Source organism: Dicentrarchus labrax, unplaced genomic scaffold (genome assembly GCF_905237075.1).
Source record: "Dicentrarchus labrax unplaced genomic scaffold, dlabrax2021, whole genome shotgun sequence".
NCBI classification, from domain to species: Eukaryota; Metazoa; Chordata; class Actinopteri; family Moronidae; genus Dicentrarchus; species Dicentrarchus labrax.
In genome coordinates, this window is record NW_026136709.1 from 5,183,993 (window position 1) to 5,210,580 (window position 26,588).

At 41.2% G+C, this 26,588-nt stretch overlaps 1 long non-coding RNA gene across 1 annotated transcript in view; it reads right to left on the reverse strand.

The window, feature by feature from the left end:
• Nucleotides 1-9,490: 9,490 nt before the first annotated feature.
• LOC127369386 (uncharacterized) overlaps nt 9,491-26,588 on the reverse strand; it is a 39,719-nt gene continuing 22,621 nt past the window's right edge. The window contains exons 2-3 of the long non-coding RNA XR_007886067.1: nt 10,160-10,253; nt 9,491-10,046 (exon numbers count right to left, since the gene is read on the reverse strand). This is a non-coding gene — a long non-coding RNA (uncharacterized LOC127369386). The remainder of the gene's footprint in view (nt 10,047-10,159; nt 10,254-26,588) is intronic.

The following is a 26,588-nucleotide window of genomic DNA, read 5'->3' on the forward strand; positions in this document are numbered from 1 at the left end:
TAAAAGCCTCTCTTGTCCGGGTGAGGGAGAGTTGGGCTGCAGGGGAGGCTGAGGGTGGCAGGGGTCCGGCTGTGAGAGGAGAGAGAGCTTCAGGGGATTAAACCATGCAGATAGGGAGTCCTGCTCATCCTGCTACCTCAGGGTGTGATGATCTAACACTAAATGCACAGTGTGGTGAAGAAACACATTGTTCATTGTTTCAGTGTGGGAAAAAATTTTTTTTGACTCTTTTACCTAAATAAAAGTAGCAATACCACAGTAAAACATACTCAGTTTAAAGTAAAACAAAATATTTGCTCTTATTGTTTTTAGATGAGAAATGAAAACAGAAATAGGAAACTCAACGAATGCCACTGTAATCCACCTACTGCCAGCATACAGTTTACTGACAGATGTTGAGCTTTTCCCAACTTTTAAATCCAACTGTGGTGGTAAACAACGTTGAAAAGTCCAGAAAAACAAATGTACGTACATATGTTTGGGCTTCCTGTTTCTCCCTCCAACAAAGATGAGAACAGACGAGGGCTTTTGCTCTTCTCACAGAGCAGTTAGGAGTCCACAGAGACTTCAGCATGTACTGCCAATGTTTTGGTTTGGCTGAGCAATTCCAATTCCACCATTGGCTTCCCGTTCCTTTTTAGTGGGAATAGTATTTAATGACTTTGCAAAATTCAACAGACATCATGATATTAAATTAAAATGAAGGAAGAGTTTTTATGATTTCTGAAAACGAGAAGGCTTTAGGGTGTATTACTGTTGAGGCCCATAATTAGCTTCTTATGGGATCCTACATCAACACACACATATTACACAACAGTTGTGCCAACAACGGATCTTTAAAAGATACCTGAACACCCTTTGCCGAACTCCAGTGGTTTCACCATGCTGCAGTGATGTACAGGAGTACTCCAGGACCCTGTGACATCACTGTGTGTGGTTACACTTGCAACAGAGTACATTTCTGACCTCACCCATCACGGATGTTGGCGGTCAGAGGTGGAACAGGCCTAAAACCAAAGAGGGAATAAAAACACTGCTTTTCAGCTACTTCAGTTACTCTTCAATAAGAGAGACTTTTGTATTTGTGTTTTCTGTGTGTTCTTGTCATTAATATGAAGTGGGCAGGGATATGTGTGGAAAAAAGAGGGATGTCAGGTATTTCCACACACCAGTCAGAACTGAAGAATATAAACTCAATGATTGTGATGATGAAAATGCAAGATTTCAAACTGGTTTCATACAAAAACTATTACACTTTCTTTCTCTTACAAACAAAAAGTTGAATTCATAAACAATAACAGCTGTAGCCTAAGTCGGTGTGGTATGACCAGTAGCTTGGTTGTTAGTTTACTGTATTTTGGCAAACTTTAGAGAGTTGTGTAACTGAAATTACTCAGCTGACTTTATCAGCAAACATTGTTCTCTAATTGTGCTAGCATTTACCACCGTCCGTTAAGTTACGGTTTGCATTACAGCTGCATTAAGTGATTGTTTTGGCCATTTGGGGGCAATGGGACAAACTGAAAACATAATCACATATTTTTACCTTTAAAAATATTAGCAAACAATTACCTATTTACTCATCCAGCAGACACAGAGCAACATTAGCATTCATTTGTCGTGTTTATGGTCACCTGATAAATCCAATAATCACTTCTTTTAGCTTTGTTTTAGTCTCCACCAACTCCAACAATATCAATTAAAGTGCCAGGTGTATAAGGCAGTATCTGGCTGTTTAGCTGCTAAATGTCAGTGCAGCTTAAAAAAAAAACAGCCAACTCATCAATTTCAGTGTTTCTAAACAGCAGAAAGTAAATACAGTCGATACTAATGGCTGGTTACCAGTGTATGCACTGTGTTTACAGTATGTGTCTGTTCATGCGCTGCCAGGCACGACTCCTGTGAGTGTGCATCATTGTCATTGACTTTGCATAGTCAAATACTCAGGGGCTCTCCTGCTGTTTGTCTGTCAGTATGTCTTGTCTCCCAGTAACCTGCCGATGTGTCTGGAAAACACGTAAACACAATCCCATGCAGTCAGCATCACTGATGTCATAGTTGACACACTCTGGCTCACGCACAACGGCCAGTTTGGTCTGGTCATTTTGTACATGAAAGACTCGGCCATCCCTGATAACAGGTCAGCCCGCCAAAGGCTGAGGTCATGGTTTGGAGAGGGAGATCTTAACACATACAAGTGGAGTGGATTTTTTGCTTTCCAGCGAAGCAGCAAAAGAATTTGTTGACAAAACTCATCCAGCTTTCATAGATATTTGTTCAACAAAATATGTTTAATTCATGCTCCGTTGCCTTCTACTGAGAAAGCTCCTAGCATGCGTGTCATCATTTGACAGCTCATGAGCTGGCCAAATAAACCTGCTCACCCTAAAATCATAAGGATACAAATGATCTTACTGATGAAAGCATAATCACAACCAGACTCAAGGTTTCCTTACCAAACATGCAGTTCAGCTATCTGTCCTGATGGTGGCGGTCACGAGTGGATACTTTATCAGAACGCCTGTGAGAAAGGAAAGGGGCTTTCTCAACCTCCATATCAGTCCTGGAGAATGTGTACAAAACAGAGTGCCAGCAGCTTTGCAGTTTGATTTGACAGGCCAGACGTCTCTTTGGCTGACGGCTGCTGCTCATATCAGATTTTCTTTGGAGTGGCTGAGAGCGTGTATCAAAATCTATTCCTGTTCTGTGTTCTTTTAACTAAAATAAAGAGCTTGTAATTACTTCATTTTCAAATTCATTCCACTCTGGACTGTCATTCATGCACAAACAGAAATACTTAAAGGCTGCTTTATCTCAGTAGATTCTGATAAAGTTAGCAGAAATGAAAAACAAGTTGCAGCATAATTCATCCAATCAGCATCAGGTCCATATCTCCAGCTTCCTGTCTGGCTGGGAGGCTAATCGATCAAAGGCAGGCTAATCCTCACACCGTGTCCAGTCTCAGGCAGACTGAAACAGCCAGCGCTTAGGGGGTTTATCAAGGAAGAGATGGCCTCTGACCCTGAACTGACTGCAGGTCCTGAGACAGGAAAAGGTCAGGGGGTCATAACAGAAACTCATTTACACCTCACAGCGCTGCGCCACAGGAGGAGGCGGTCTCCTGCTGGGTGTCTGTGAACCTCCGGTAGCTAAACAGCCGCTGTATGAGGAACCAGACAGAGTCCGGGCAGCGGTATCATAGCAGATATCAAGTTTGTTGGGAGTCTAGACAGTGAAGTATGTGCCTCGGAGAACTCGATCTACCCTGATGTGTTATCTAGCAATGCTAATGTTTATTGTGAACACTGTGTAGCCAACAGAGCTTAGAAAAAACTGATTCTTATGAAGTAGATATGTGACAGGATACTTCCACTACTTGGAAAACCAAACAGAGTGCAGAAACAAGAACTTGTGTTGGATGATGGGATAAAGCAATTAAAAGAATAGACACTACAAAATCCTGTGCCTCTTAATCTAAACTGGCTAAAATGTGTTCATATCGATGAAAAATGTGACCGCTGCCACAAATCATCCCACAACCTCAGTTTTAATCTTGTCCATAACTAAAGACATTTTGGGACTGCTTTCTGTTAAACTGTCTGACACACTTGTCTTAATATTTCTTTTAAAGGCCATGTCCACTAATGATGTTTTGGTGTTCCACAAAAGCTGTTAAATTCCAAGCAAAAACCTTTCTTTTCCATCAGTGAAAGCATGTTGTAGAATTTTACTATGCTTCCCACTTCCTCTCTGTGGCTTAAAGATATGATTTTATCAGTAAATTGGAGAAGATTTAATTTCCGTGAATGTTTTATTAATGGCAATCTACAAACCCCACCTTCCTGCTTCCCCCTTTTTTCTAATCTTTTTCTTGAAGAATGGCACAAATAATGATTAACTAAATAGTAACAGCTAATTGATGAATCAACTAATTGTTTCAGCAGCATTTCAGGGCAAACTGAAAGTCTGATCTGATGATTTCACTACAGGAAAGGTCAAGGTATCACCAAATGTATTGCAATTCATCCTGAGGGGAACATGTCTGTACCAAATTTCATGACAGTCAAAAATGTCGAACTGTTGGTGGTACTAGAGAAAAGGCTAGGGGATCACCGAAATGAGTAGGATTTGTCCACTTGTCTGCCAAATTCTGTGCCAATCCATACAGCATATGTCCAGATATTTTAGTCTGAACCAAAATGAAAGCTGAACACTGTATACACCCAAAAACTTAAGAAAAGAACTAAATATTGAGTTAAAGTTGCAGTTTCATTTGTATCCAAAGGAACACGTGTAATTACAGCACTGACTTCAAAAGCTCCAAACACAGAGAGCTTTACAACCCAACTCTTTCAGAATTGTATATTTCAGGAACCCTCTCATGACAACAAGGTGAGTGAGGCGCATCAACCTGCCCACACACCACAAAACATGGGCTCATAAAGAGATGTATTATCAAGGCAGCACACTGCATGACTTTGAAAGGAAAGGGTAAAGGTATCAGTTGAAAAGTGCGATCAAACTTTGTCATCCAGCCAAAGCCTACGCTTCTTTGTGCGCTACAGTATCAAAGCGACATGGTGTAGGATCATCAGAGAGCATCGGCTTTGATCTGTTGACGGCTCGGTGTCTGCGCAGCTCAGCGGCTGACCTTTCATCTGGCCCAGAACCTGGGATTCACTATGGCTTCAGTAATAAGATGATTAACAATAATAACCCCCCGAGAGAATGGGAGAGTGAGCGGGGGGGGGGGCTCAGAGACAAGCTTCTGAGTGAGGAGTACTTTGAGCTGCTGTGTTTTCTGCTCTGCAGTCTCTTTTTCTCTTCTCTCACTCTCACCGTCACCCCACTTAAAATTCTCTCTCTGCATTTCATCCAAACGTGACAGTTTGTGTGACATGATCTGCAAACATCATCCCTCCCTAACAGAAGAGGACCTCACTGGCTGGTACATGTCCTCCATAGGTCGGGAGTGTAAATTCTGCAACTACACTACAATGTTATTATATCACAGATATAGACAAATACATCACTTAGGTATTTCTTTCCGTCTGTGTACAGATTAACAGATATGTATTTGAAAACTGAGTAAGAGATTAAGCTACACTGCTACAGAAGCAGAACATACCCCAATTCCTCTTCATAAGAACTTGCTACAGCTGTGAAAACCAGATCTTTCCATGCAACTTACTTTCTTTCTGCACCCCGTTGCCTCAAACCTGTGTGCAGGACCTGCCTCTCTCCTGCTAGCTTCGTTCATAGACGGTGATACACAGACGGTTCATCCAATCACCTGCCAAGTATTTTTTGAAAGTACCTTGCCTTTTCCAAACAGTTTCAGATGATGAATTCCCAGATGGTTCTGTGTAACAAACCATCTAACGCAGTTAGGTTACATAAAGACTGGAAAAAGGAGAAACAGCAAGCCTGGTTCTGTCTATAGGTAACAAAATCCACCTACCCACACCCATAAAGATTACTAATTAATATGTTGTCTGGAGTCTCCACTGGTTGCCTGGTGACATTGTAGCTCCAGGAGGTTCACCTGCACTACACCAACTTGTTTTTAAACTTTGATTTTTGTACAGTTAAACAAAGAAGATATAACATCCTAATTACTGGGCTTTAGAGGTGCTCTCTCTAAGATAGGCTATCTAGCTGCTGGCTCTAGCTTCATTTCTACCATACAGACATAAAAGTGGTATCAGTTTTGTCATCAGCGTCTTGGCAAGAAAGCAAGTAATGACAAACTATTCCTTTAAGAAGGTGACGTGGGTGCTGCCGGTAAGGTTACTGAGAGGAGCAGTCATCAGTCAGGAATGCCAGCGTTAGCAGCTGATGCTACTTCCAACTGGCCTCAACTCCTCCCAGTAATGCAAAACTGTTATTGAAGCCATATTCTCTTTTATTTACAGTGACATGCACGCTACAGTGTCACTAAAATTACCATATTCAGAAGGCTGACACTGGCCCAGGGAATGAGCTAAATAATATTCAGTCAGCAACAGTTTAGTGCAACAGTCCTATTTCTCAAAAGAAACTTAAGATTACACTTCTGCCATTTGAAAAAATAGACTCTTCTAACTTGAAAAATCATACAAAGTGCAATAGCATGTGATTAAAGTTTAGTGACATTCTGACTGATAAATTGATTTATTCCATTATTGTCATCTGCAAACAGATCTTAGATGTACAAACGGTCATATACGTTTGTACATCTAGTTTATTTTCACTGTCTGCTCTACAGTCCAAGGCTTAGATGGGAATCTCGATCGGCTCAAAACAGGAGCCATGATGGGGGAAGTGTTTGCTTTTTTTGGGACACTGTGCAAACACATTAGGACACCATTAATCCTTGTTGGAAAGAAACAAAGAAAAGATGTGTGAAGTGTTTCTTTGACGTCCGGGATGTTGTTCATTAATAGCAGAGGACATGTGGAAGCAATGAAGCCAGACAGCTGAAGCTAAAGCTGCCACTGCTCTGGATCACTGCGCCGGGTTGAAACTGGGCCACGGACTGTTCTCTTTCACTGTGTCACCTCTGCCTTCGGACACACAGCGGTGCATAGCACACTGCGGCTGGATTATTACAGTCTGTGTGCCTGCGCTTGTGTTACATACTTATTTACTGCTGGGCTGCGAGGAATGAAAAGAGACCTTCCTTTTGGATCTAAGCTCGCTTGACCACTCACCACAAGAAATGTGGGTAAATATATATCCATAAGAGCTCCTAGCCTTTAGTCTGCTGGCCCCGGGGACTTAATGAAATAGACGCTGGAGGCCCCCTCTACAATCAGTAGACTGTGGCCCAGGGCTCAAATTATAATCAGCCTCAGTTTACATTTTGTTTGTTGTGGGGCAATTAGGCCGTCCGAGCTCAGACAATGCGGTTATACTTTCCTGCAGCAAATGGCCTGCATCCTGTGCCTGAACACTGCCAAGAAAACCCTCAAATAACAACGGAGAGAGAGGGAGAGAGATGTGGCTTCTGTGGGTCTTGCCTAAGAACAGGCCTCAACCTGGCAGCATGTTTGTCAGCAGAGAGAATCAGATATGGCCTCATTTCCCTGGAAACCACCTCCAGCCACCCTCTCCTCACACGGTTTCAGACTTTTTTTATTTTTCCCCCTACTGTTTTTTCTTTATCCCTCTTGTCTTTCACCCGAAGGTCTTGCTTGACTTATGCAAATTATTAGTCTGCACTTTCCATTTTTCCAATCCCTCCAGTGATTTCCGATTTAGAGATTACAAGTAAAGGAAGAGAGGGTTCAGTGTAATGAGCTGTCAGATTAATGCAAAAATGTAACTCTACAGCAGAAAAAAAAAAGCAGTATTGGACTCTTTCTTTCTTTTTTCTTTCCTGCTCTCAACACACATGGTGTCATCCTGGACTGGAATTTATGGGATGTTTGCTCTTCTAATCTTGTGAGTCTCATACGGCACTGATTTACGTGATACAGCTACTTGGCAGAGGCTCAAGTCCCCTGATTGTATCTGGTACGACACACACCAGCACACAATATTTGTCAAAACATGTGGCCTTCACGCATTCTTTTCTCCTTCTTTCCCTGTCTTCCTCTTCATATCAACTCCACCACCTCCCCCTTCTTTCCCTCCATCCTGTCCTCTACCATGGATCCTCCGAGGATCAGAAGCACGAAGGCGACACAAAACTCATGGTGACAGACAGAAGCATTTTATCAATGAGATCCCGCAGTCAGATGTCTGTGAATGTAGATGAAAATACAAACTAGAACAAATGTGTCTAATCCTGCTGTGGAATGTGATTGCATGTTTAAGAAAACCAACATGTCCAAGAGAAAAAAAGAGGAAGAGAAATCTAGAGATATCGGTGTATCTCCAGAGGTGTTGTCACGCTACAGCCGGGCTTGGCTTCTCCCTGACAACACGAAAGGATTAAACAAAGTCACTTGAATTCTGACAGGATTAAAATATGCGCTGGTATTTCAGTTACATTGGCTACTTGGCAAACTATTTAAGCTCCTGATTAGGTTATGTGAACATAGAGTGAGAATTGAAGAATTTGTTTGTGAGCTCAGTGTCTGCAGGGAGCAAATAGGATAGAGCTACAGGAGTGGTGTGGACTCGAGTCACATCACATGGACTCCACACTATTTTACTACCATTCTGACGTCTAAAAATGTCGAATTATGTTACAAAGAACTGTGCAATGAATCGGATTGCCCCACTTACCCTTTTGTTACGAGTACAACAGAAGAAGAAGAAAAAGAAATTCAATAAGAGATGTTGAAATTCGATTCAGAGTTGATATAATGCAATCCAACCTCAAACATTGTCACAGGACTTACATACCAATCATTTTCTTTAAAAACTAAATTAAATTGAGTGAAGAGCACAAAATGACTTGTTAAGAACTTGGACTTGGGATTAGTTGGTCTTAACTTGGGACTTTGGTGTTAATTTGTGACTTGACTTAATGGTGTTGACTCAGGATGCATTGGTCCTGACTTGAGATTTATTGACCTTGGATTTCACTTGAGACTGGTTGGTCTTGACTCGGGACTTGAAACTTGTGATAGGGCTTGTTGGACTTGATTTGCCCGGACTTGTTGTCCTTGACTTGACCTCAAACTTCCTGGACTTGGCTTTTGACTTGATGGTCTTGACTTGGGACTTGACCTCCAATTTCTTAGACTTGACCTCACCTTCATAGTCATACTGTATTATAACTAATAAGTTAAAGTTAAAGTAAGACTACTGAGGTTGCTAGAAATTTTCTGCCTGGCTTGAAGATACGCTACACCCCAGGAAGGTGCCATCTTGGGTGTTCCCTGCTCCCTGAGGCCTGTGGTGGCTGGGTGGGGACTCACTGTGGGACACTTGCCACGAGACACTGGGTCTTCGCTTTCCCCCTCTTATTTGTGTTAATCAGACCCACATGGAGAGAATTTGGGGCCACATATTCTCATTTATACACACACGGCGTAAGGATTCACATACTGCACGGGCAGGGAACTCAAGGTCACATCACAAATATCCCTATAAGGAAACAGACCACCACTGTAATTGCATGGGGGTAGTTTTACAAACCTGTACATTTATAACCTATACATCCAAACATCGCGGTTTTTTGATGAAAATGGTTGCCTCTGGAGAAATGCATGCATGCACTCTTTTGCTCAAAAAAAGTCTATTTATACAAAAACAAGCAGTGAAACGAGATACAGCACTGCGAGGCCACAGGTCCCCACTAGGAAAGAAAGTTGATTTATTAGAAGGGCAAGTGACTTCAAGTTGTGGAAAATATCCTTTTTTTCTGCCTTGTTTGCTGGACAAAGAGTCACTGTGCCATGTGAAGTGTTTTTCCTGTGAGCTTGGCGAAATGGCACTCTAATAAAGCTCTCATGGCAGACAGCTATTTGATTTAATTAAATGAAAAATCCATTTCACAGTCATCCAATTCTCAATGTCCATTCATAAAAATAATTCTGTGGATTGCTGAGCTCATTCATTTTATTCATGAAGATGAATAGTCCTGCCTGGAAATGGCTCCACACCACTCTAGTGTGTGTGTGTGTGTGTGTGTGTGTGTGTGTGTGTGTGTGTGTGTGTGTGTGTGTGTGTGTGTGTGTGTGTGTGTCTGTTTTGCATCTATTAATGAAGTTGCTCATGTGCTCCAACACATGACAAACATTCTTACAAAAGGTCAAACTAACATAGGCTCAGATAAGGATTTTCTTTTCATGGTTTTCCCCTCTAAATTCTGCTCACACACACTTCAGTGTCAAATGTGAAAGAGATATTTACGTCATTTTGTTCTCAAGTCATACACAACACAGTAACTTGAGTACACTATCAATCCTCATTTTCTCTGCCTGTGTAACAATAACAAGCTAACACCAGCATTCAACAGCTTTCAGTATCTCCATGGTTGTGGTTTTTCCAGCATTTGGCATACCTCTCTCCCTCTCCTCCAGCGCAGATCCCACAGTCTCATTACAGAGGCAGAGGCCAGAATCTCCCATTATCCCAGTCCCGTCTTATTACCCTGCCCATTATTCCCACTGCGAAGACAAAGTGAGACAGGAAATGAAATAAACGCAGTGCAGCGGTCGAAAATGAATGGCTTCTGATTGAGGCCACCGCTTTTCGTTGTTTATGGCGCCCGTCCACTTACTTGTCTTTTCCATCACTCGGATGCTGTGTCAGCGCTGAGTAGACTCAGTCACGCAGTGCATTCACTGCAGTTAGACTGCCTTTATAGATGCAATCTGCAGGGACGGAGACAGTATAAATGCACTCAGGAAAGTATGCTGCACACAAATGCAGTAGATGAGGTAAAGGTACTCATGATCATTACATGCAGAATTTTGTCCCACTCTGAATTAAAATCATTTACTTTGTCCTGGTTGGACTCTAGACGTAATTAACTGTTTCCAGAGAAGACATTTTTGACATCACTGAACATGAATGAGAAGAAAACAAAATATTGGAAGCACAGGATTGTTGAGAAACATAAATAATGATATTCCCTCAAGTTAAGTGTTCAGTGCAGAGCAGCTGTTTTTCCTTATTGATGCAAATATCAAGGGGGTTTTTTTGTGGTCTGGACGATATCTTGATATCAAATTTGTCATAACTCCAGCCAGCAGCCATAAATAACTGCCAAGTGACATGGACAGAAAGCAGATCAGACAGATTATCTTTGGTCTCTGAAAACAGAGGGGAGAACACAGCATGAACCTACATGAGAACTTTATTTCATAACATTTTACTGTCAGAGGTTCTACATTACATGATTACCTAGCTCACAAAGGTTTTTTACAGCAGAATATCATAGAATAAAGAAAGACAGTATAGTTTAGACAGGGCTGCATTGGGAAACGATGCTGCCACAAGTGGCGATGACATTCCCACAGATTCAGGGTATATTTACATCATTATCTTTCTCGGTCTGTGTTACGAGACTTCTTAATATCCCCATGGCATCTAAAGCTCTAAAGGGTCTTAATTTTCTATGCTGTGTATAGTTACATTACATGTTTTAAGTATGCATTCTGAACAGCCAAAATGTACAATTTCCAAGGTCATGGTCCATGTAGTACAGTTTGATTGACCACGTCATGGTTGTTCACACAAAACCTCAAATCTCTTTCCCATCAACAGTTCCAATGTTTTATTCATACAAGGTCACCACCTTCACCACACTAAAATGTGGACCAAAAAAGAGAAAGGAACTGATTCTTCCTGCAACACAGTGCAGTCTCAGTCAAGACTACAGTTAGCAACATGTTGTAAATCAGAGTGTGGAACTGCTCAAACTTCAAGACACCTGAGATCCATCTGATCATCTAACCGGCAGATTTCCAGGCAGTTTATCAGACATTGCAACTGCAGCCGATATGGTGGGAATCCAGAGGGATTCTACCCATTCGGGGGATAAAATTAGGCTTAATCCTCACAGTGTCTGTCTGGTCTAAGTGGTTAGATCAGAGGTTGGGTACAGTATAATGTTTGTTATCAATAACATTTTAAAATTTTCTTTACATGAAAGATTGTTTCATGCTGACAACATAAGGGGTAATCAATAACCTTTTTAAATTTACAAAAAATTCCTGATATTATGTATTAGGGGTAAGTACTGGTTAATTTTTAATAAAATTTTGTCTTTATTGCATTATGATATTGCTGCTATGATGACTATGAGAGGGCAGTTCCAAGCAAACCTTTTAAACTGTTTAATTGACAGAGAAAACTGTCAGATAATGTGTTCAACTGGACAGATGGAAAGTGATGGCTGTTATGACAGTATAAGTACCGTAAAATAGCATTAGTGACGGAAATGATCATATATTTGAATGGTTTTCTGCCGCACACAGCCATGATATTAAGAGAGAAACACTAGCAGGGTTACAGTAGTGTGTATGTATCAGAGTGCAGCAAAATGTAACTTCAATGTTTAACTTCAATTAAAGGAGAAATCTGAGCATAATTGGCTCTGATTTCACATTTAGAATTAAAGAACCTTTAATCCAAAAGTAAATGGTTCATGATGCTTTTCTTGGATTGGCCAGCGCAGCTTAAATAAGTGCCTCTGATTACCGGTAATGAGTTTGGGATACACTTTCCAAAACTCTTCACACAAAATGTATCACATCACAAGCTAATGCAGTAGATGGCTCACCAGGGTGATTATGCAAGAAAAATTGTTGGATAAACAACTGAACCTTGTAAACCGAGGCCCATTTTCTCCAACTCCCTCACTTCCTCCAAACCCCGTCGCTAATGAAAATATCCCCAACCATCACCACCCTCTGTTCACTGGAAACTCAATGACAGCATTACACTCTGCATTCCTGTCTACTGAAGTTCTGGGCTCCCGATTTCTGTTGGTAGACTATTGCTCCAAATGAGTCAGTGGGCACAGCTGTTCAAGTCTTGTTTAAGCCTCAAGCATGCAACAGCCAAATGTTGTTCTTTGCTTCTGTAACCTGTAAAGATAAAGGGGGAATTTTTAGCATCACAGTAACAACTTGCAGTGATCAGCGTGGGTTGATGCCCGTTACTTTTTCTCTGTCTGGCACCACCTCTCATCCCAGTGTGCAAACAATAACAGCCTGGCCTTCTTCCCTTCCCTGTAACTCTATTTACTTACGTGTCAAATTAACTTTCAGGCTCCACTGGTGGTCTCTCTCGGTCAACCAATTAGCAAGGAAGTGCGCTGCTTTTACCTTCCACCGGGATCCAGTGTACCCTGGACAATATACTCAGTTGCCAGGGAAATGCGATATCCAAACAAACAGAGAGGGGGACTGTTGACTCAGGATATTGCTAATGTTTTACATTAGCCAACACAAGCCCTGGTCTGTCTTGGCTGAGGAATACGCAGCAGCCTATCAGCAGGAGAGTGATCCACAGCCTGACAACTGCACAGGCTTTTAATAGTGCACAGCATCACCCAAAAGAGAAGCACACTTCCTGTCCCACACAGGCACTCTTATGAAATTAAATATTGTGGTAGCCAGAGCATTTGTTATGGCATTAGGCATATGGTCTTATCATCAGACAGCACTCTATTCTTCATGATAAAGTCAACCATCAGCCCCCCCTGTCCTGTCTCCTCTATGGTACCTCCTCTGTCTCTCCCTCACTGTGATGTTAGCATCACACTTCATTCATTAGGAAACAGGCTCTGCAGTTGTGTGGAACAAAAGGAGGGGGCAGGTTTAACAAATGCATTATCAACACTTTCAAACATGCAACACCAACTTCTTCTCACTTTTTTTGAGTCAGTCAATTATGTGTACATTTCATCAGAAGTTATTTTCCTTCTTCCAGAGAAAATCCAGTACTTCATGTGACGGTGCTGTGAGTGGGTTGCACACTACCCAGATACATTTATTCAATCCAGCCGGCAAAGTTATTGGCGTTCCAGTTGTGTTGTTAGTCCAACCGTCATTGTACACCTCTTCATTATGTTGATTAAGGCCTGAGGCTAAGTTAGCGTTATGTGGAGTTTGGCATGTTAATAGTAATTTCTGTCTGCATACTGTAATCATTTAGTGGAATAACAACACATACATTTATAGGGGGGTGGGCGGTGGACTTTGACATTGCTTCCATATAGAATTGTGGTTTAACTGATTATGAACTTTAAGAACTATCTTTGGTTTGTCTGGATAATGAGCTTCCTGTTTATAAAGAGTGAAGATTACCCGCGTTTTTGCTCTCCACCACTTTCATAAGAGCAGAAATCGTGAAATGTGCCTTTAAGATACTTGGGCTTATGGATGTTTATTTCTGTATGTTTCTATTTTGCTTAATGCCTTTTTGTTTCTTAGGTTCTAATGTATTTTTTGAATTTGGGAGAAAGGGCTTTTAAAATTTTTTTTAAAGTGTGATCCTGGTGTACCAGAATCAATCAATAAATCAGTAATTTAGAAATGAATGTAATTACTCTAAACAGTCATTGTGAAGAGATTTTCTCTGGTAATAGCAGATGGTAGAAAAAGTAAAAAATATACCTTATCAGTTATCAAGGCTTGAACATACTTCATGTGCCATTGTAAGCCTTGCCTCGCAGACATGTTTATACTATCAGCCACTGACAAAATGGCACCTCGTTATTACAAGATTTCAATGAGGCATTACAGCCTAGTTTTAGCAGCAACGCAAATGCAAATTGAGTGTGCAGTTGCCTGTAAGTTGCATCCAAACAGTTATAAAACTGCCACAAAAAATGGCACCTCATTCATTTCAATGAGATTACTAGTTTTTGCTGCAACACAATGAGATGCAATCCAACAACAAACCTGCATTGAAATCAGATATGTGCAATTGTATTTTCAGTATTTTTGAGTTTGAGAAAATACACCTATAGACACCTCATATCTAGAGATTAAGAGTTTTCTCCATCATGTTCCCTTCTGTTTAATCAACCCTTTAGCATAAGCCAATCATCAGCATTCTTATTTTGCCAGCTCTGTTCAAGGGTTTTTCTATAGCTCAGAAGCTACAAAAATATTTTTTAAAATGTCTGTCTTTCTGCTCTCCTGTACAGTAGAGGCTTGCATGTCACAGGTACGCTTTGGTCCTACTCTGAAGAAGGTCCATCTCGGGCGTGATTTGGCACAACTCGCCGCATTAAAAGTGGTAATGGCCCTCTTGGTTTTGTTTTTGTGTTCTATTACTACATATTAAAAAGTGGGGTTTTAGGCTCCGGAGAATCTGGAGCCTCTGGGCAGTTGCCTGCTTTGCCATATCAGTAATCTAACCTTGAACTATCTCATCTGTTATGAATCTTTACTGTCACTGCAGTGTATATCACACCACTCAGGACCTCTGGTGTCAAGGACCCTTTTAATGGCACTCTAAATTTATTTCATCCAAATGGTGAATAACAAAGATTTTTTATGTTTCACAATAAACCCCCTGCACCATGCTCACTTGAGCCACTTATTAGGAATAATTTACAATAACAATGACATTGTCAATGACATACAAAATGCATACATCACCTTTAATGAACAACACTGTTGCATTGGGTAGTTGTGCCTACAGCTCATGAGACATTAGGTAGAACTGAGCATGTACAGACCTATTTGTAGCTCTGAGACCTTATCTTGTGTTTGTTCAACCCAGAAAAAAAACGATGCATGTTGTCTGTTTCAACTCTACCAACTCATTTATTTCAGTTAGGGAGAAACAAAAAGAGTAAGACTGAGTCTATACTGGGATACATTTAATAACACAGGAAGTTTTTGGTTCAGAGACTGGTCTTGTTAGCCAAAAGCTCTGGACTTCTTTAACTTAGCAATCACAAAGACGATATCAGAGCATTGTGTTTGCTTTGGCTCGTACGCATGCAGCAAATACACAATGTGAAAAGCAGGGTAGCAAGTCACACACAGATGGTGATCCATGACTTTCAGTGACACAATCTCTTTGGTAAATTTCAAGACTGCTGTTATCCTTCACACCTGGCAGGACAGCCAATTAAAGTGGGCACAGATGTCAGCCAGCCCAGCGTTTCTGGTTGGATGAACATCTATCAATATAACAGAAGCCGTTTGTGTTTTCGGGGCAAATTCGCCCCTTTAAGTGTTTGTGAGGGAAAAAAGGATGTGCTTTAACGATGCCCTTTTTTGTGAATAAACCTCATTTACGAGATCGGGAAATAGGCAATGGAAACTCAAACAGAAAACAGAAGCTTTTTAGTTGTTGCTCCCTCACACACTCACACACAGAGTTGGATACAAACACACACACACACACACACACACACATGCGCAAGCGCTCACTTCACCGCAAACAGTAAACACACATGGGATCAAATGCATGCAGCAGTGAAGACACACACACACAAGAAAATCACATGAAATGAACTCAGTCACTGGACCACAACACACACACACACACACACACACACACACACACACACACACACACACACACACACACACTAACCAATGCCATTAAAAAAGTGAAGTAGAGACAATGGTGTGAGTCTCCGGCCGGGTCGAGTGAGTGACACACAGGGCTATAATTCCCTGCATTTCGGAGAAGCTTTCCAAGCCATACTGACGTCTCCGAGACTGGAGCGAGACAAGTAATGGCCAGTGTTTACCACCACAAACTTCCCCATCACTATAGGACTGACTCTATAAGTAGCACAGAGTCACTGAGCAGGCGAGGCAGCTTCAGTTCCCCCAATTCCACAGGGACAAATGGGGAGAACTGGGAGTGAGAGAACAGGATAGAGACAGGCAGAAACAGAGAAAGAGAGAGAGGGTACTGTGTTAGAACAACTCCACTTATGCTGAGCTGACTTTTGCCGACCCCTCCTCCTTTTATCCCCACCCCCACCCCCCAGCGGACACTGGTGCCAAACTGCCGGGTCGCGGTGGCGAGGGCGCATGTGGTGTATGTCTGCGTGCCTGTGTGTGTGTGTGTGTGTGTGTGTGTGTGTGTGTGTGTTTTGTGTAACAGTGTGTTGGGAATGAAGATGCAGAGCCAGGGCATACCTTGGGGCCATTAGTTCAGTCCTTGTCAGCCTCAGCAGAACACAGCATTAATTGGACACAGTAGCTGCGAGATCACAGCAGCCCCAACCAATTTGTAAAATGAGTAAATTGCCTGTCTTGTCATTCCTGGGCTCGCCTTTGCTGTGGAAGCTGTGTTTATAAGGGTAAAAGGGAGGGATAATGTCTAGCATATGAGGTGGAATAGGCCCTCATAATGGTGGTAAAGAGGAAAACACACAATTACAAACTCTTCCGCATGCACAAGTATACTATTACGGGTTTTTCAACTTGAGAGCTCATGACACATTTGTTCTTCTGATATATTTTGCAGTAGTTTATACGTCAGAGGAAAAAAGTAAGTCCTCTGGTTTTTCTTTATGTGAGCTTCAACTTAACTAGTGCAACTAATGAGATACCTGGTATGAACATATTTGTTATATATTTAAAACCTGTGCCATTATGTGCTATTATTATTATTATTATTATTATATTACAATATATAATCTATTATTTATTGTATGTATATCTTTCTTGTATACTCAAGTATCTATTATACATATGCTATATATCATATCATATCTTGTGTATATATATGTGTACATATTATATATACATATTATTATAATTATATTATTATTATTATTATTATCTACTGTTATTAACAATAACACTACCTTCATATCATCAGTACTATTACCACCATCTTGCAACTACAACTTCTTTGCACCTTATCTATCTATTTATGTTTTATATCTTTTCTACCTTAGTATTTTATTCTATTGTTGTATTTTATTCTATTGTTGTATTTTATTCTATTGTTGTATTTTATTGTATTTAAATGTACCTGGCTGCTATGATGACCCAATTTCGCTTTGGGGATTAATAAAGTCTATCTATCTATCTATCTATCTATCTATCTATCTATCTATCTATCTATCTATCTTATCTATCTATCTATCTATCAGTGCAACAGAACGGGACAATACATAGTTCATAGATGTAATAGAATAACTGTATCCATTGTCATTTATTGCTAAAAAACTTTTTCAGGCATCCTCAGGCTTCTGCATTTTTGGGCCCATAGAGCGTTACAGTCTGTCTCGGGCTGAGCCGGCAGAGTTCATGCATGATTTACATGGAAATAAGTTAATGCTACGGCTCTTTTCAGTTTTGCATACAGCTGCAATACAAAGAGTCATTTCAGAGTGTTGGTGACCATCAGAAAAACATCTTTTTGGGCCAGAGGGTGTAATCAGACTGTGGTTCGCTATGGCAAAATGGCCCCACAACCAAGTATAATTTAGACCTGACTCACTCGTAGGTCAGAAGTTGCCTATGAGAAACCCAGTGGACCCCAGAAGACCTCTAAAGAGCACAAGGACACACTGGTATATGCACAAGGATTCGTGATGCACGAATATCTGGTATCAGGACAGATACTGTGCTCATGTCCTCGTAATTCGGGCAGGTAGGCGGAGGACAAGCAATGTCAGCAGTTTGGAGACATTCATCTACGCATACCAGTACTCAGTATCTACAAGTACTTAAATTTAAGTACTTGTATTTGTTTTTGGTGTAAAAAAAAGTGGTATCTGTGCATCCCTAGCAGGCATTCCAGTTGACGCAACAACACAGTCCTGCTGACGGTTTCAACTGGTGGCAGTAATTAATGTGTGAGGATGTACTAGCAAACAGGTAAGGTAAGGTAAAATAGCAAACATTCACATACAAATTTCAAAATATATAAAAAAAACAGCTTTCTGTATATTGGAAGGAAATGCATTAAACCTTATTTGTTGGGCTCGAGCGATAAAACATTTGTGAATGTAAAGGCAACTATGATTGTTTATGCTTGTTTATATTACATAAAACTCCACAGGGCACTTTGAATTTCTTGTGCACTTTTTGCACGTGCACATTTTCATGAGCGAAATGGGAATTTCATATGTTCATTTATGAAAACCAACACGTGCTTTGAATGCACATGCGGGTTTTCTCATGTTCTTTTGTGCAGTGCGTCACATACACTATATTCTGTTCCCATGGACTCATTTCTCTGAGAGCTCTGAAGTAGCCGTAACACTGTTTGATGGAATTCTTTGTTTCCTGTGTCCAAAAACCACAGAGTGCTGAAACTGTACCCAAGTGAGCGCTGTGCACATTTATATAAACTATGTATACTTTTAAAATGTCTGGCTGCAGCGCAGAAATGACCCCGCATTTCACTCTAAACAATGGCTGAAATAGGAAAGTGTTATCCACATTAAACTGAACTTTCCGTCATAAAAAGGCAAGTCTTTGTTTTCCATGGTTCCTGCGGTGAGCGCGGAGGCCTGGGTCTATGAAGATGAATGAGTCAGTGCATTGATAGCAACTGGCATAGAAACACTGCAGCTCTCTTGAGCTCTGCACTTCTTCTACTATCCATCCGCCCGTGCATCCGTGCTTCCTCCCCGTCCGTCCCACACACGCTCATCAGGCATGCGGATGAGCACAAGAGCCTCCCACAAATCCTCATTTCCCTACACAGAGGAACACTCTCCCCTCCCTCTGTCTCCCTTTCCTCCTCAGCGGACCGGCTGCGGTCATCGTTGGTGTGTGTGTTCCTGATTCTCTGCCTCTGTGGCCGGGAAGGCTTCTTGGAGCTCTGCCTGGACATTTGTGATTCATCAGTGTGTTTGGTTGCTGCCTTTGTTCTTAACGGCGCTGGTGGAGAGGGTCCAGTAAAACGCTGATGACGCACTGCTGTGCTCTGGGCGTTCGACCCAAACACAGCTACTAACACCCCCCCCATTCCACAATCCTCACTGCCACCCCCAAAAAACTTCACTGGACCTCTGCTTCTTCATGGCCTCCTCGCATGCCACACCCTCCCACCCACACAAACAAACAAACACTCGATCCCACACATCCGCTAACAAAAAGCCTCAACGGGGCAGAGCAAAAGGAGGCACTATTTTATTTCTCATTTCACAAGAACAAATTACACTCCCATTTCCCCTCAGCTGGATTAGTAAATCTCTCCCCTCATCCCCTTGTGGCGCCTCCTCCCCTCTCCTCCTCCGTCATCACCAACTCTGGATTTGTGTGATTTTCCTCCATTACCTCTTCAGTTAGTAAATAAAGCCGAGAGTAGCTGGAGTCCATATGGAGCTAAAAGCACGCCTTGGGATCTGTGTATCTGCATGCTCCTGGGCGTTGCAGTGAGCATGCTTTACAGTGCAGGGCCGTTTGGTCAGCATCGTGTCAACACATTGCATGCATGTGTGGCATATTCCGCCGTGTGTGGTTGCAGCCGAGCGCGGGGCAGCTGACAGAAGCATAGCAGAGGGCCCCATCGCCCATCAGTCATCATAAATCTGCAGTCCAGCTCTGAGCGAGAGCGGAGACTGGAGGAAGGTATCAATCTGGCTCATTGTGCTTGTTGTTGGCAAAATTAATAACTCAACAGAAAACAAAGCAATGAATGGAAATCTACTCCAGCTGTCAGCAGAGAATGTAAATCCAGGTTCTGGCACCACTGTGATTTAAGGCAGCAGCAATAGACAATAATGCACTGTAGTGTTGTATTGTAGAGTTCTGTACTGTCTTTTGTGTATTTGATGGGTTTTATGTATTTTAAAGGCCCATCTAACGGTGATAGGCATAGCAAATTAGCTTAGGCTATAAATGTTGTGGCATGTGGCATTTCTTTATGCTACACAGATAAACAATTAAATAATGTGTAATATGATAGTTATGAGGTTTATTCTCACCGCTGGATAAAATGAAATAAATCATCCCCTTAGCAGGACCTCTGGAAGGTGTATGCCAGTACATTCATTACAACTTACATTAATGTACTGACAGTACAGTTCAGTACTAATTCCTTCCACATTATATCAGAAAGATAACAATGTTCTTACCCACAGGCAGCAGTTTTTATGTTTTCTGTGTCACATGATTACATTGTAACAATGAACATAAACATACACATAATATATGATATGTGTTGTCCAAAATATAAACTAATTAACAGAAATATCTGCATAAAAGAAAGAACAAAGTGCATACGATACTACCTGCATCTTTCAGCAGCCTAGCCTGATATCTGTGAACTAGAATGTTACAATAAAGTTCTGACTTTTATTCATAGCCGACAAAGTGAGTTTCATACCATTAGACTTACCTCTCCTCAGGCAGGAGCTTACATCATCAACAGGGTTAAAGGTCACATAGACAAAATACAAGCTCTGCAAAAATATACAAGCAGAATGATGACAGAATGGTTAATATGTTAAACAAGAATCTCTCCTTTGTTCTCACTCTTACTGAGGTTATTGCTCTCAGTATCTGTTTTTCAGTTCCAAACTACTGCTTATCAGAGTGCATTGTTGTTGCAGTTAGATTGCAAGAAATCAATATTGTTTTATACCAACAGGAAATCATATTTTATGTGTGCCTTTGGACATCAATCAAACTGTGACTTCTTAATGCCACTGCTCATTAAACTGCACAAAAAGAAACAAAAATGTTGTTATGAAGATATAAAATGGTTTTTTTTTTGTTCTTTCTGCCTCACCACCCATAATTTTTTTTAATTTTTTGCAGCTGTGAACGCCTTCATTTCGTTTGTGCAATTCATTGTGGGACACAACTGTGTCAACTGTACGCTCAAAAAACAAGTTTTTTCGTATGCGCCCTGACTTTTTTTAACTTCATAATGTTAGTTTTCCAATGTGAACATAATGTACGAATCTGCTTAGAATTTGTATGTAGTACACTGTAAAACCAGATAAGTTAATTTAACCTCTCTCTCTCTCTCTCTCTCTCTCTCTCTTCTCTTTCTCTCTGCCACCCCCATGTAGGTCTCTGTTTGAAGAAGGAAACTGGAGGGCCTTGTGGATCATGTAACTCGCTTCAAACCGATTTGGGTAAGGCTATGTGACAAGGAAATTGATTTTCCTTGTTGTTTTTCTTTCAAAATGGGTCCTACACAAAGCAGTACTGGGCTGTATGGCAGCAGGGGCATTTCCAGACTTTTTGACTCGGGGGCACACGTGGGGCACTGACTTATGCAGTGGTGGCATGAAGTACTATGTGTCACAGCTTCACATTCATACCAAATGTATGCAATTCCAAAACTGTACGGGGACCCCAGTCTGCAGAAATATTATAATATTAATTTTGTACTAGGGGAAAATAACATTCACAACAAACACCTGCATGGCTTTTGCCCAAAAACTGCATGGGATTAGCATAAAGTGGGCATGTCTGCAAAGGGGAGACACATAGAACCCAATATTTTCATTCTGATATCTTTAGGTCAGAGGTCAAGGTATCCATCACTATATTTAGCCTAATGTCGAAGAGCTCCCTTCCCAACATGCTAGGATGGCATTGGTTGGTAACAATGGATGCGTTAGGTCATCTAGTTTCATATGATACCAGTATCTTCACTCTTTGAAATGGTGCCTGCTACAGCCTCTGAAAACAGTGTGTGGAGTGGGAAAGGTTAAGGATAATGGGGTGGCAGGGGGGAACTTTGAGTCTCATATTTGGATGGACTAATTAATGGTCGAACAGTATTTGGTGTGTAAGTAGGCTTGGCATGATCAACTTGAATTCATTGTGGGAAAGCATTTCTCTTTGGAAATGTTAGTTTTCATTCTAACATAACCCTATTTGGATATTACGCCTTAGCCTATTCCTATTTTCAATCTGTATGTTTCAGTCTTACAAGAAAAAAGGATTTTAGGATGATGACGAACAGTTTCACAAACCTAATTCCTTAAAGTATCCTTCCAGACATGTAAAGACACATATACAAATATTCTGCTTTGAACAATGTGTGCCTGATATGATTCTTTTTTGTTTTTCTGTTTTTTTGTAACAAGTATTATCTCCACATCTAAAAAATCATCTACTCCTTCTATCTCAGTAAAAATTCCAGAATCTATGAATATGAAAATTTTGTTAATTTCTAAAGTTTTCCTGATGGACACAAGCTATCTCCTACTTCCATGTAAAGATAATAAAAATGTCATATATAAAGAATTGCTCCTACTACAACCCCATACACACCACTGGAGTGCTGCCATGCCAAGTTACAGTTAAGCTATGATCAGACAATCACTGTTAGAGGGAGGGGTTGCAAGAATGGTCAATTGTCAGTAAACAAAAGTCCAACAACATGATTTGAGGTCTATTGTAATCACTGAGTACCTTTCTGTGTGAACTCTCCTCATTCCAAAAGTTCAAACACCCACAGTTCAAGTCCATTACACGCCATCTAGCTCCGTGAGAAGCCTCAGGCAGGACCGCGCTCATCCCCATCTCTGGCAAAGACACACCTTTGTCTCATAATTGAATGCGAGACAATAGGCAGGGTTATTATCTCAATTTTACTATCCCCCCCTCCAGACACACACTCACACACATACTCCTTTCTCACTGCAAACTTCACAGAAGTCCCTTAGTCATAATTGTCTTCTGCCAATAGAGCGGGGAATTTTCTCCCCTCTGTCTCACAAAGGCGTCCCGTCACTCAGGTTTGCCACTTATCAAATCAAACATGGCACATAAAATGGGCGTCTTTGTCAGTGGGCTATGTGTGTGGGAGAGGATGGGAAGGCAGGACAGAGTAACAGAGGGTTATTCATGTCGCTGTAGGGTGAGGAGGGCCTTTCTACCACTACAGTAGACTAACTAACCATGATCACAACAACAAGGTGATTTACTATACTTATGTGTCTGGTTTCTTTACACAGCGCTGTCACGACTGTCACTGATGGTATCCTCTTTTGACTGACTGGCTAATACGCTGCAAAAATCTTAACCATCCATGTTCACGTTTAGTCTTAGTGAATTCAGTGTTGTGTATAATTGTGATTAAAAAAGAAGAAAGATAAATTATAAATAAGGGAAACCACTAAACCAGCATCAGCACTTTTACTTTAAGTTAATTTAACAATAAGAAACAAAAATCATTTTTGGCTGATTCAGATTTTTAAAAATTGATTCAAGACTCACATTCTTTTTCTTCTTCTGCTTCTGATTTGCTAATACATTTGTTTAATTACTGCTCAAAAATGCAACTGCATTTCTTTCCAACTGGTGACTAAAACTAAAGGGCCTATTGGACAGACAAGGAAAAAGCAAATAAATTACCAAAAAAGACGAAGAGGGGGAAAGTGAGGCGCCCACTGATGACCTTTCTGAACCGTGCAATGTGGAAAAGCTCAGGCAGGGGGAAAAAAACTCCAACATACTGTAAATCTAGTTTAAGGGGCCCCTCTCTCTTTCTGTTCCCGTGTCTCTCACTCTTTCTCTTACATGCAGGCCTCTGTCCTGGCAGCCTTGGAAAATGTCAGGCCGTGGACTGGCAGAGGATGAAGGGCTGTGGGCGGCGGAGGGGTGGGAGGAGGTTTTGGGGGGAAGGTTGAGGCAGGGGCGGAAGAACAACGTTTCTGAGGTTTTCAGACACCATATTTGTCTAACATTTCTACCCGTTTCGAACAAGTTCAGTCACAGTTCATGAAACAGAGCACCTCCATTTACCGGTCTCCTTTGACAGGCTTGTGCTTTATGCTCGGGGTATTGCGCACACCCATAAATGCAAGCAGAAAGAAGGTGCGCATGTGTGTAAGATGAATTCACAAAATACATCTTCCTCAGATTGTTTCAGCCCCTTCTGGATGTGAAAATCAGATCTGAAATCCTCATAAATACTTTATTTAAAGTTGGACTCTGCAGTTCCCCTTTTAGCCTCTTTTAGCTCATTGTTTTGGTTTCCAGGTTGTGAGAATCGCTCTCAGCAACCTAATTTTCAGCAGTTTTCAGTTAAAAAACACTAATAAACCTGCTGTACACTACCTACCCAGCACCAAACATCAGACAGAGACATTTAGCAACTACCTAGTGGAGCATTTAGAAGCTAAACAGCCAGATATTCTCTAAAACAGAGCTAAAGGGAGAGAGCATATTGGACTTAACTCGCCAGAAACACAACTTCAAATGAATGCTAATATTGCTCTGTGTCTGTTAAATGTGTAAATAGCATTTTTTTTTTTTGCTAACTCATTCTCCATATAAACTTTATAAGGTGATAAATGTTGTGTTTTCAGCTTGTTTTACGGCCTTCAAGTGGCCAAAATATCAGTCAGTGCAGTTTTAACTTACTTTCTTTCTTTATCTTCTTTTTTGCAGTTGGTGCAAATTTAATTAAAAAAAGATTTACCTGATTTTACATCATCATACGGTATGATACATGTGATGGACCTGTATGTATCATGTGTGCACAGTAATAAAGCCCAGTCTTGCAGATATTGGAGTTTTCTCATCTTAATTGATACATTCTGCAGATTGATGCCTTTAATTAAAGCTGGCCATCGACACAGTGTGTGTGTTCGTGTGTGTGTGTGTGTGTGTGTCAATGTGGCGCTACTGCCCATGATCCATCAGGAAGATTGGGTCATTCCAGGAGGGGGCAGACATCACGACAGAGACAGAAGGACCAGAGCTAGGTAAGAATACAGAGGGAGGTAGAAAGATAGACTCAGGCATAGTAACAGAGAGGAGAGCGAGAGGGGGGCACTGCCTGGGTTTATGACCAGGGCGGGCAAAGGGGAGCAGAGGTGGGCGGGGGGAGAGACATGGATCAGAGGCACTGACGCCTTCAGACAACAATGCACTGTTTCCCCTGTAATCCTGTGATTCATCGGGCTCAATGGAAGACACTTGATAGCAGATGATAATGAAACTTCAACCCCAGACAGCCTGGCTGCCAGGGGCTTTTCCTCACCAGGCCAACCGCTACTTAATGCACGCTGTCTGACCGGACTCTTCGCCTTTCATTTGCAATCACTGACACAGGGTAGTTCTGCACAGCGATGAGCTCATTCGGTCCTTAGGGGACTCATTTTTAAATCTACTGGTATCACCTCATTTCAGAAGTGTGTTTGACTCAGTGTGTGTAATGTTTGCTACCTGGATCAGGCTCAGGGGTGTTCTTAGGGGTTTGGGTCTTTTTGGGCTGTTGAAAAAATGTCTAAATATCAATAAGAACTCAAGAAAACTTAATTCAGTCCATCGTGCAAAGCAGCAAACCACTGCAAAACTGCACCTGTGAGAATGCATCTGTCTAAAGAGTAGAACTAGGCAGGCATTTATTGCAACATCCCTAAAGCACACAAACAGAAATACAATGTTGTGCAGGTTTCGGGTTTCAAATTTGGCAGTGCCAGTTGGGTAGGTTTGTAGGGCTGTCACTTTTTATTTGAAATTCAAACTACCCTTCAATCGTGAGAAAAAATCTGTCCAAATTCAATATTTCTCCGTGTATTAGCGCAACAGTCCCTGCTTTGTACTCCTGCGGGGGCGGCTATTGTTGTTTCTTTGCTAAAGGAAAATAGAAAAAGCTAGCAAGTTCATGTTCAGCAACACCAAACCATCTGAGAAGTATTGTTTGGAAGCATTTCGGATTAGGCTAAATAGAAAAGAATAAATAGAAAAGTCATGGATAACAGCTACTTTTACGTGACAAGCTAACATTACGCAGTTTACGGTAATGTTAGCGGTTTTATAGTAACATTGTAACCTAAATGAGAAACGATGAAAGGAACATTAATTCAACAAAGTATCCTAAGATAGGCGACGTGGCTTGTGTTCAAATTAATTTGATAGAATTTGAGCTTTTTGTCACTGTTATGTCATGGTTACAGAATTCAGCTTCATTCCCATGTAAACATCTGACATCAATCATGTAGTTTGTTGTGTTTTAAAGTGTTCACAGTGTTCAAATTTTTTTAATTTAATACTGGCTGTAATGCTTTGTGAAAACCTGTGGTCGCCAACACATATATGGCAAACTGATTTATGCCATTTTTCCTCCCTGCAGCTTTCATGCTCTGCCTTGCGTAAGCCCATAAAGTTGCTTTTACAAAGAATAAATGTCAATTCCAAATTATGGAAACAACAGCAGCCACAGGTAGTTAATACAATAAGAAGGCTTGCTGCCGTTTAGTCATCAGTTCTTTAACTTCAGCAGGGGAACAGAGAAGAGCGCAGTGAGGGGTCGACTCCCCCCGGCGATGTGTGTGGCGG